The following is a 10,692-nucleotide window of genomic DNA, read 5'->3' on the forward strand; positions in this document are numbered from 1 at the left end:
CACACGCACATTGCTTATGTGTCTGGGGAGGTTTTCAGCATTAGTTGATTTCGAAAAAATGTTCAGGTAAACGGCAGGAGAAATAACATTTGGGTGCAGTTGAATGGCGGGCATAATTATGTTAAGCTTCCAAGGGAAATGACCCATTCCCTCCTTTGTAAATCATTTGGTAAAAATGAAATTGAGTATGCTTATTTCTTAGTATTTGAACTATTTTAGTCATTTCTCAATTTATCCAGTACAAGGCTGAAACAAGTAAATAGTAATCTCCACCAGTTATTTTGGTTAGTGACTAATTCACGAATATACCAACACTAGCACTGCTGAGGGTAATATTATCTGGGAACGCACAAAAGCTTTTATCACAGTCAATTACTTTGAATTGTTATTATCTCATATCTGATTAGCCTGTTATTACATAACATGTATCACGATTTTACTATACATACCTTATTAATATTTCCTCCTATGTTCTATATACTCTGCGAACATATTAAAGCTCTTTTGGGGGCTACTTTATTTGAATTCTAACTATCAGGTAATTAATTTCATGTTATTACATAACTGACTCCATAATTTGGGTATTCATAACTTATTGGGAATTCTTACAAATAAGATCCTTTGTAAGACAGTTCGGTATTCTCAATAAATACACAAAAACTGTTTTAAGGACTACATACTTTGTAATACTGTTACTGGATTATTAAAGCAATTATGAGAATGGAAGCAAGGGATAGGCCCCGCTTTCACGGGAATTACCAGGCATGTAACTTGGTATATCATCATCATCATTGTTTCACGTCCGCTTTCCATACTAGCATGGGTTGGACATAAGTGTGTGACGTTTACAGCATCTAGGTTTAACTAGTGGTCACCCATCTAAGTACTAACTAGGCTCAACATTACTTAACTTTGGTGATCGGATGAGAACCGGTGCTCTCAACGTGATATGGCCATAATCTACCTATATATATGGATATATATATATATAGAGAGAGAGTGATATATGTGTGTGTGTATATATACATATACATATAGACGGTTTAGATATAGATTCAAGGTTGAATATGGTACTTATGCGTAGGCACCCGAATATCGTATCCCAAAAGGATAGGTGATCAAAATCAAAAAAATAAGCAACACGGATTTCAAAGGTGATTGCAGTACGCACGTTTCATGCTACTCCAATTTATTTAAGTAATGTGAGCATTACATTAAATGCAATATGAAGAGCAATCTTCAGCTGCACAAAAATGCAGAAAATTACTGTAGAAAAGACATATTATAAATGTGGCAACATTTCAAATCCAAGTGGGAGACAGAATACATAAAAATCCAAATGTGAGGAAGAATAACATAAGTCCATCTTGACATCAGGCTAGTAATTGATTCTAGACAAAAGTTTTAACTGTCTCAGATTTTATTGTTTCTTATCTAGTGGTGATAGCAAAGGGACAATTACTTCTAAAGAGAGGGAAGGTGTAAGCAGTATGCATGGACAAGGCTATAAAATGTATTAGAATCTAAAGGTTTCACTGGTCATAGTAGTATCAGGTCATTTTACTACTATCAAAGTGTTGAGGAATTAATGTTGAGGAATTACAACCCTAGGTATATGGGTCAAATAGGTTTTTTTCTTTTAGTCTGAATAGAGTAACAGTATAGTGGTACAGATAACAACAATACTCAAACCAATATTTTCACAATAAGAGGTATGTTAATAAAATAAATAAAATGAGATGTAATTATTTTCCACAAAAATCATGAAATAATGTCAGTATTGAATTCAGGGGCTCTGGATAGGGTGTAAAATTTAAGGACATTAAGTATATTGGGTTCATGAAAACTATTTTGAATTATCTTAAAAAAAATTTTAGCTGACGATAAGATAATGATACTATTTAGGAGACACATAGGTAAGCTTTATTTATATAATGTGAATAAAAAATAAAAATTATTATCGGATTTATATTAGTTTATAATAATGTGTTTACTAAGGTTTAAGGGACTGAAAAAAGAAAGGATGTTAGGAAATAACAAGGATTGCTCTTCATATTGCATTTAATGTAATGCTCGCATTACTTAAATAATTTGGAGTAGCATGAAACATGCATACTGCAATCACCTTTGAAATCCGTGTTGCTTATTTTTATATATATATATATATATATAGAGAGAGAGAGAGAGAGAGAGAGAAAGAGAGAGAGAGAGAGTGATATGTGTGTGTATGTGTTTATATATACATACATACATACATATATATATATATATATATATATATATATATATATGTATATAGATAGATAGATATGTATAGATTCAGGTGAATATGGTACTTAAGTTTAGGCACCAGGATTTAGTACAGTATTATCCATACAACTTCAAAGTAAGGTGATTAAAATCAAAATAAGCAACAAGGATATCCAGAGGTAATGCAGTACAATCGTTACATGCAACTCCTTTGTTTTAAAACTTTTAACTATAGTGCTACATGATAAGACTTCCCCTGTTTCATTATCATTGGTCTGCTAGTGGGTGACCCCTTAGTTGTCAGCCAACATCTTGTTTTAAATTTTCCTTTACCAAACCTCATGACTTTATGACTATACCAACCATGATTTCTGTCTGCTCTCTCAACCCTACCCCTAACAGATAATGCCCTTTACTCACTTTAGCATATCAAACCTTGTATATTGAAAGCTTGTCTATAAATCTAAACTAAAAAAACAAATAAAATCAGTGACATGCAGAGTCTTCTTTGAAAAAGTTTGCCAATGTACTGCACCATGAGGACCAAAGACTTGAGGTATTTCGTGTTGCAAGACAGTGTGTGAGAGAGAATCCTGATGTCGTGGGAGAGAAATGTGTCCGCTTGGATGATGGCTCACTTGCACTAAACGAGGCTGCAAAGAGAGAGGTTTGGAGACACCACTATGAAAGGTTGCTAAATGAAGAGAATGAATGGGAGGAAGAGAGTCTGCTGGATGCCGACCCAATAGTGGGACCAGCTATCTGAATTGACAGTACCTTGGTAGATAAAGTAATTAAGAGTATGAAGAGAGGGAAAGCCCCCGGCCCATCAGGAATCACTGCAGAGATGCTCAAAATATCTGGCAGTGTCGGCTATAGCCTAGTCATCCGTATTGTTAACCAGGTAATAAACAAAGGAGTCATACCCAATGACTGGTGTAGCAGCACCATAGTCAACTGCTACAAAGGTAAAGGTGACACTTTAGATACAAACAATTACAGAGGTATCCAGTTGTTGGATCAGGTAATGAAGGTCACGGAGAGGGTCATAGCCCAACTAATTAGGGAGCGAATCAATTTAGATGAGATGCAGTTTGGGTTTGTGCCAGGTAAAAGCACCACTGATGCTATATTTCTGGTAAGACAGCAGCAGGAGAAATACCTAGCCAAGGATAAACCTCTGTACCTACCTTTCGTTGACATAGAGAAAGCCTTTGACAGGGTCCCCCGGTCCCTTATCTGGTGGTCAATGAGGAAACTAGGGATAGAAGAATGGTTAGTGAGAGCTGTGCAAGCCATGTACAGAGATGCTGCCAGTAAGGTGAGGGTTGGAGTACAGTGCAGAATTCCGGGTAGAGGTAGAGGTAGAACAGATGGACACGTTAGTATAATTATACCTAAAATTTCCAATAAGTTAAGGAGACAGACAGAAAACATCTTGCTTTAGCTACATCATTATCATCATCGTTTAACGTCCGCTTTCCATGCTTTTCCATCCAAAATTTCAAGGTGTCAGCCTACTCCATGACTTGTTTCCTTTTTCATGACATTCTTTGCTCTTTCATGACATTCAATAAGTGTACACACTCTTCCTTCGTCCACTTCTGTCTGTTTTTGCGCACACCATGTCTGTGATCAGTTGTGACATAATGACCATCCGAGGCCAAACCACTGCCCCTGATGTGGGCAGTTTTGGACCTGCCGGGTAGGGATCCTTCACCATGATCGACTATAGCTTCATTCTTTCAGTTAATTCTTTCCTTGTTGTGTTGCATCATGATTATTATTTCATTGCCTTTGCACAGCTTCTAACGCTGGAGATGTACTACAGTGTCAGCTGTTCACTACCAGTGAACTAAGGTAACACCTATTTTTCGAGCACCTTCCGGAGTATTCGAGTGGTTCCAAGCAGTGCTGTTTTCTGCAAGTGCTCCACCCTTATTGCTTCCCTTATTTGTTCCATGTACCTCTCAAGATTTTTGCTCACTGTTCCCAGGGCTCCAACAATTATTGGTACTACTGCTACCTTTCTCATCAACCACAACTGCTTAACCTCCCAAGCTAACCTGTCACATCTCTCGAATTTTCTTTCTTCTTTATCGCATACCTTGTTGTCAGCTGGGCATGCTATATCTATGATCCAGCATAGTTTGGTTTCTTTCTCAATTAGCACTATGTCTAGCTTCCTATTCTCTATCTCATGGTCGCACTGAATCATAAAATCCCACAGGATCTTTGCATTATCATTTTCAATGATGCCTCTGGGTATGTGGTCGTACCAATATTTTGCTCTGTCTTTCTTTCTAAGCTGTTTAGTTCGTCTACTGTCCATGCGATTACCCCTGTTCCATATCTAAGGAGTGAAACCACCCAGGTGTTGATAGCTTCGATCTTATTCCTTCCATTTAATTTCGACTTAAGGATCAGTCTCAGTCTGCGCAAGTACTCCACCTTGAATTTTTCTGTCATTTTTTTCTCCATCGATTTATCCATTTCCAAAATCCCCCAAGTACTTATAGCCCGTGTCTTCTATCTGCTTCATAACCTCCCCCAACAGTATCGATAGCCCGTCCATACATTTGATTTTACCTCTCTTCAAGACGAACACATCACACTTTCTCAGTCTGAACTCCATTCTGATATCAGCATTGAAGGTATACACCATATCAACGAGGGAACTGATTTGGGCTTCATCTTTACCATAAAGTTTGAGGTCATCCATGAATATAACAAATGGTTGACTTTTTGTGGTGGCTTTTGAATACATACCCCGCTTTTGCTTTCCTCAGAATCAGTGTTAGTGGTATCATGCATAGTACAACGATCAGTGGGGCCAGGCAATCACCTTGGAAGATGCCTCTCCTGATTTCTATTATCCATATTGTCTTCCATATGCTACCAGTTTCATTCTCCACTTCGCCATACTTTTTCCAAGGAATCGCTCAACATTTGATGCAATCCCAAACAGGTTCATACACTCCATAATCCAAGAATGTGGGATCATATCGTATACCTTATGATAGTTGATCCATGACATGGCTGAGTTACTTTTCCTCCTCTTGCAGTCTCTAAGTACATTTGTGTCTATCAGGAGTTGGTCCTTGGTACCTCTGCACTTACTCTTGCAACCCTTCTGCTCTTGTGGCAGGACTCCATTTTTTGCCACATGTTTATACATTTGATTCTGCGAGTATTCCAGTCAATAACTTCCACATAAGTAGCAAACAGGATATTACTACTAGTATCATCATCATCATTAACACTATTATTATTTATTTATTTAAGCAATTTAAATACTGTGTAGTTGATGTTTTGTTCATGTGTGACTTATATAAACAGTAGTCAGTGTATGTGTAGAGATGAGAATGCATTTGTGATCAGTTGAGGTTAATATTTGTATTCACAGTTTGTATAGGGATATTGTGGTCCCACGTGTTTACATTTTCCGTTTTATGCTTGTGTTGTGGTAACATGTCTAGTAGCAATTATCTACTATCTATGTGGAAAATCCGTGTGTGTTTGTGGCATTGTTAGCTAACTCTCCCTACATCGTTTTATTGATTTTGATGAAAATTGAAACATGAATAGGACTTATGTCTGGAAACCTCGTGACATACTTAGATTGTTGAAAAAAAATTGATAATACGGCCCCTGGAAGGGACCTTTATATCTACCTCATATGACTAATTTTTTTTAAACATCCAAGGGAAATAACCCATAGCATCTGTACAGTATTTTTTTAAAACTCTCAAGGGAAATGACCTATCTCATTGTTTATGTTCGATTACTTTGAATATTGATTTTTTTGTGTGTCCTATTTCTAATTTTTGCAGACAATATCTCTTCTATACTTTATTTGACACGTCAGTAGCACTCATGTCTGGAAACCTTGTGACATACTTAGATTGTTGAAAAATTGATAATAGGGCCCTTCCAATGGATCTTTCTATCTACTACAAATTTTAGCGAAGCGATCAATATTTGATTCTCACGATCAGCCGACCTAATTCTGCATTTCACTACTCACAGTTTTGAACTGCAAAATATTATTATTGCACTTCCTTAATTTGAATCTTAAACCTTAAAGACTTCATTCATTTCTATACATACATACTTTGTTTAATGCTCTTTACTTTGATAATTCTGCATTTCTACAGTTATGCTTTTTCCATGACAGTAGATAAATTTCTTATTCCACAACGCATTTGTAGTCGCTTCATGCACGCATAGCATGGATTCGATCCTCGATTGCCAAATTTCACTTACTACTTCAGCAATGCTTTTCTCACGGTAAGGCAATAGTTTTTCTGTGAATGACACCAGTAATATATTTCCCAGATGCCTTTGCTAAGCAGAATAATGTCTTTGCCTCTCGCCAACCTCTCTTACCGACCTGCAACAATCTTTCTCGCCAACCTCCGAAAACCTCTCTCGCCAACCTCCAACAATCTCTCCCTTCTCCAGCTGACAGTTTTTTTTTGTACTTTTTCGTGATGAAAAATACACCTTTTGTGGCAGTTATAATGAAATTGCTTTCTTATATCATAGTAATAAGGCATTTCAATAGAACATCTTTACCCCCAGGAATTACCGGGTACACCAGCTATTGCTTCATATATGAAAGAAATATTTTGCTTTACTTTAACAAATTTTATTATTATTATTCTTTTTATTATAGTCTTGCATGTGTAGTGGGCTTGCTGCACACTACTTTAACATTTCTACTCTATTCCAATTTCCTTTATATTTTCCTTGATGCCTTCCGAAAATGTCCCCAAGGACCCAGTAATAATTGGTACTACCTTCACTTTCATTATTTTTTATAGCTGTGCTCTGATGATTGTATGTATCTATTTTTTTTTTTTTACCTTTGTCCTAGACTATTCATGGGTCAAAGGGACATGCAACATTAACTATGTGGCACATGTGGTGCATCTTGTCCCCCAATACTAGGTCCAGTCTTTTATGCTCTAGCATCTGATCTCTTTGGATTGAGAGATCCCAGAGGATTTTACAAGTATCCAACTCCTCCACTCTCTGAAGCTTATACTCATCCCACCTCTAACCCCCACTTTTCATACAGTTTCCAATGTAGCACTTTCACTAATTATCATATTGCCACAATTTGTAGTGGTTTTGGGCAAGTCTAGGGCATCCATTCGTGATATGGGTAAAGGTCTTGACCACTCTGTTCCAGATGCGGCACAGCAAAGACACTTGCTCATTCCTAAGGTTCACCCTTTAATTCATGGCCAAAGTTTGGCCTTGCACTGCCAGTATGGTGCTGCTCTCAGTCTCTTTGTTTAGTGTTCCTTTCTTTAGTCAATCCCATTTATGTTTTCCAGCAACTTCTGTTGTGGTTACATGGAACTAATTATGTCGTCCCTTCTTCACACCGTTTTTGTACTTCTTCCATTGTTTTCCCTTATTTTTCTCTGCTCTCAATACTCCCTCATTCCTAACTGCCACTAGCAAGGTTGCCTTACTTTCAGCTAGGTATCTCATCCCTTTTCCTCCATTTGCTCTCTTCATTTCTTGGTGATCTGTGTCTGCACATGGATGATGGGTTCTATGCATCATCGTTATGAGCTTTCTTGTCTTACTCTCCGATTCCTACTCTGTCCACTTCAGAATTCCAGCATATTGCCAAGTTTATTGCCAGAGTTGTGTTTCTAGCATTCAGCCTTGAAGCCAATATTTTTCTCACTCACCACAGCTAGGACCACAGCCAGACATAAGAAAACCAATTATGGAAAATAAATTGTGCCACTATGAAAGGCACTAACACCTCTATGAACTTGGTTTGACCAATCAGATTCAGCTGATGTATAACAAAGTGCAATGGAATCTTCCCATCAAATAGTATAGTCAAATGTTTTTTTTAGAAACCCTGTTGGGCATTATAAAAACTGGTATTTTGCATTTCTAGACAGAATGACCTCTGATACTACACAGACGTTCTCAATTTGCCTTTTTCTGCTTAGAACAATCCAAGGTACTTCTCAGTTCTGTGAGAAGACATTTTCATTTTCCCTGTTTAAATATTTTCTCAGGAATTATGAACTGTCTTTGTCTTAATATTCAGCATATTATACAGTGAAAACTTCTACTTATTTCCATTCAGTATCATTTGAATGTTGCTTCATCAAACAGAAGAACATGTGGAAACATGTGGGCATGACAAAAAGGTCCATTCAGAGCCATTTTTAACAATCCCAAGACCTCCTTTGATGTCTATGAAAGAATAATACCACATACATGGCTATGCATGTATGATTGCTGAAGAAAAGTAATCGTTACTTCAATGGTAGCAGAAGGTGAAGATTGTGCCTTGCCAAAAAGAGAACTTATATTCAAGAACTCTCTCCACCCAGATGCTTAATTAAAACCTAAATCACTTTGCCAGCAGTTACTTCTCACTCAGATATTTTGGACAAGGAGCATAACCAATGAGGGAATCCTCCTCTCTAATTATCTCTTGCAGTTAGAGATGTGGCACTTGCTGTCAGAAACCCATTGCCATATTTCCATACTGGCCACTCTGATGAGCACAGTCTTACATGATATCCTGTGCGAAACTGATTTGTAAGAATGGCTGAAATAGATTTATGATACTGTATACTTTATGGTAAACTGCCCACTCTATTAACAAATGTACGAGTGTTTGTTTTCCTCGTTGATGGTGTCTTAGACTTATTCAAATATCGTCATCTTCATCATCATCATTTAATGGCTGTCTTTGGTTCTGACATAGATTACACAGTTTGACAGGATAGGATCTGGTGATCTCTAGATCTGTGTTAGGTTCCACACTCAGCTGGTTGGCTGAGTACTGCTGGCTGCCCTTCATAATGCCAACCATTTTACAGTGTGGACTGGAAGCTGCTTTTCTCATGGCACCAGCACTGGTGAGGTCAGCAAGTAGCTTGCAGAACAAAGCAAAGAATGGAATAGGATAAAACTCCCGATGGAACTGGGTGGGGAGGTGGCTTGATGCCAGGGGTAGAAGGCCTAAATTTTGCTAGAGGGTCAAGCACAGTTGTCTGGCTATAGAGGAGACTCGTGGCTTCCTTATGTTTATGCAAGGGTGCATGACAGTGTCTGGAAGGGAGAGAGATGGTGGTAATAGGGTGCCAGAGCATAGTCCCAAGTTACAAGAAGGGGAGTATAAGGGAGACTGTGGATGAGGAAAGAAAGAATGGGAGGGTAATGGCATCAGAGTGGGGGATGTGAATGGCAGGGGTTAGAGATGGGGCTAGAGGTGGATGAAGGGAGTGAGGAACAATGATATGAGGTGGAGTTGAGTGGGTGGGGGAGTTGAGAGACTGATGGGGCTTGGAAAGGAGGAGGTGACAAGAAGCCGCATAGGAAGGGTGGAGAGCAGCAGAGTCATCAATCTGTTGATAGATGAGAAAGTAGAGAGATGATGACCAGGATGTGACAGCAGAGGGGAAGCAAAGATGATGAACTGTGAAAGAGATTGGAGTCAGAGATACATGAGGGTGGCTATAGTGAGTGGGGCCACAAAATTGGAGGGAGTATTAACAATGGATGTGAGAGGGTGTTGAGAATGATTGCAGATAGCAGAAGTGTTAAACATGAAGCCTGGCAGAGTAGGGTGTAGCTAAGAGTGGGGTGGTGGTGGGAAAGATTGGTGAAGGGAGGGAAGGGGATGATTGATGGAAGGATGAATGGACGGAGAGGATAATGAAAGAGAGCCAACTGGTATTAACTAAAGGGTGGTGGGGGTGGTGGTGATGAATATGTGCAGATTCTGCTCTGAAATGGTTACAGCAGTAAAGTGGGACCATAGTTAGAAGAGTAATGGAGGGATGGGTGTTAGGAAGATGAAATGTGGTGAGTGGCATGATTGACAGAGGCAAATGTGGGTTTGAACCCAGTATGGATAGGAGTATATATAACAGTTTTCGGACGTGTCTTTATATTATCATTTTGTTCAACTTGGGCCAGCATTGATATCAAATGTAGATGGGGATAATGCTGATGATAGCATGCATATATGTATGTATATTATCATCATCATAATTTAGCATCCATTGTCCATGCTGGCATGGGTTGGACGGTTTGACCGGGGCTGGCAAGGTGAGGGGCTGCACCATACTCCTGTCTGATTTGGCATGGTTTCTACAGCTGGATACCTTTCCTAACATCTATGTAATGGGTGCTAGTTACCTGACACCAGCATCAGCCATATTACCTGTATGAGGCACAATGCCCAAAAGGTACTTTTTACGTGCCAATGGCATGGCTGGCAGTTAGGTGACACTGACAAAGACCACAGCTATGATTTCACTTGGTTTCACATGCCTTCTCAATTTTGACATATCTCCAAGGGTCTCGGTCACTAGTCATTGCTTCCATGTGGCCCAACATTTGAAGATTATGCTTAACCACCTCATCCCATCTCTTCCTCGGCCTCTC

General features: G+C 38.7%; 1 pseudogene; it reads right to left on the reverse strand.

Moving 5' to 3' along the window:
• Positions 1 to 842: 842 nt before the first annotated feature.
• On the reverse strand, positions 843 to 961 carry LOC149129026 (5S ribosomal RNA; annotated as a pseudogene).
• Positions 962 to 10,692: the final 9,731 nt, after the last annotated feature.

The sequence above is a fragment of the Octopus bimaculoides genome, unplaced genomic scaffold, assembly GCF_046866305.1.
Source record: "Octopus bimaculoides isolate indiv1 unplaced genomic scaffold, ASM4686630v1 contig188, whole genome shotgun sequence".
In the NCBI taxonomy this organism is placed as follows: Eukaryota; Metazoa; Mollusca; class Cephalopoda; order Octopoda; family Octopodidae; genus Octopus; species Octopus bimaculoides.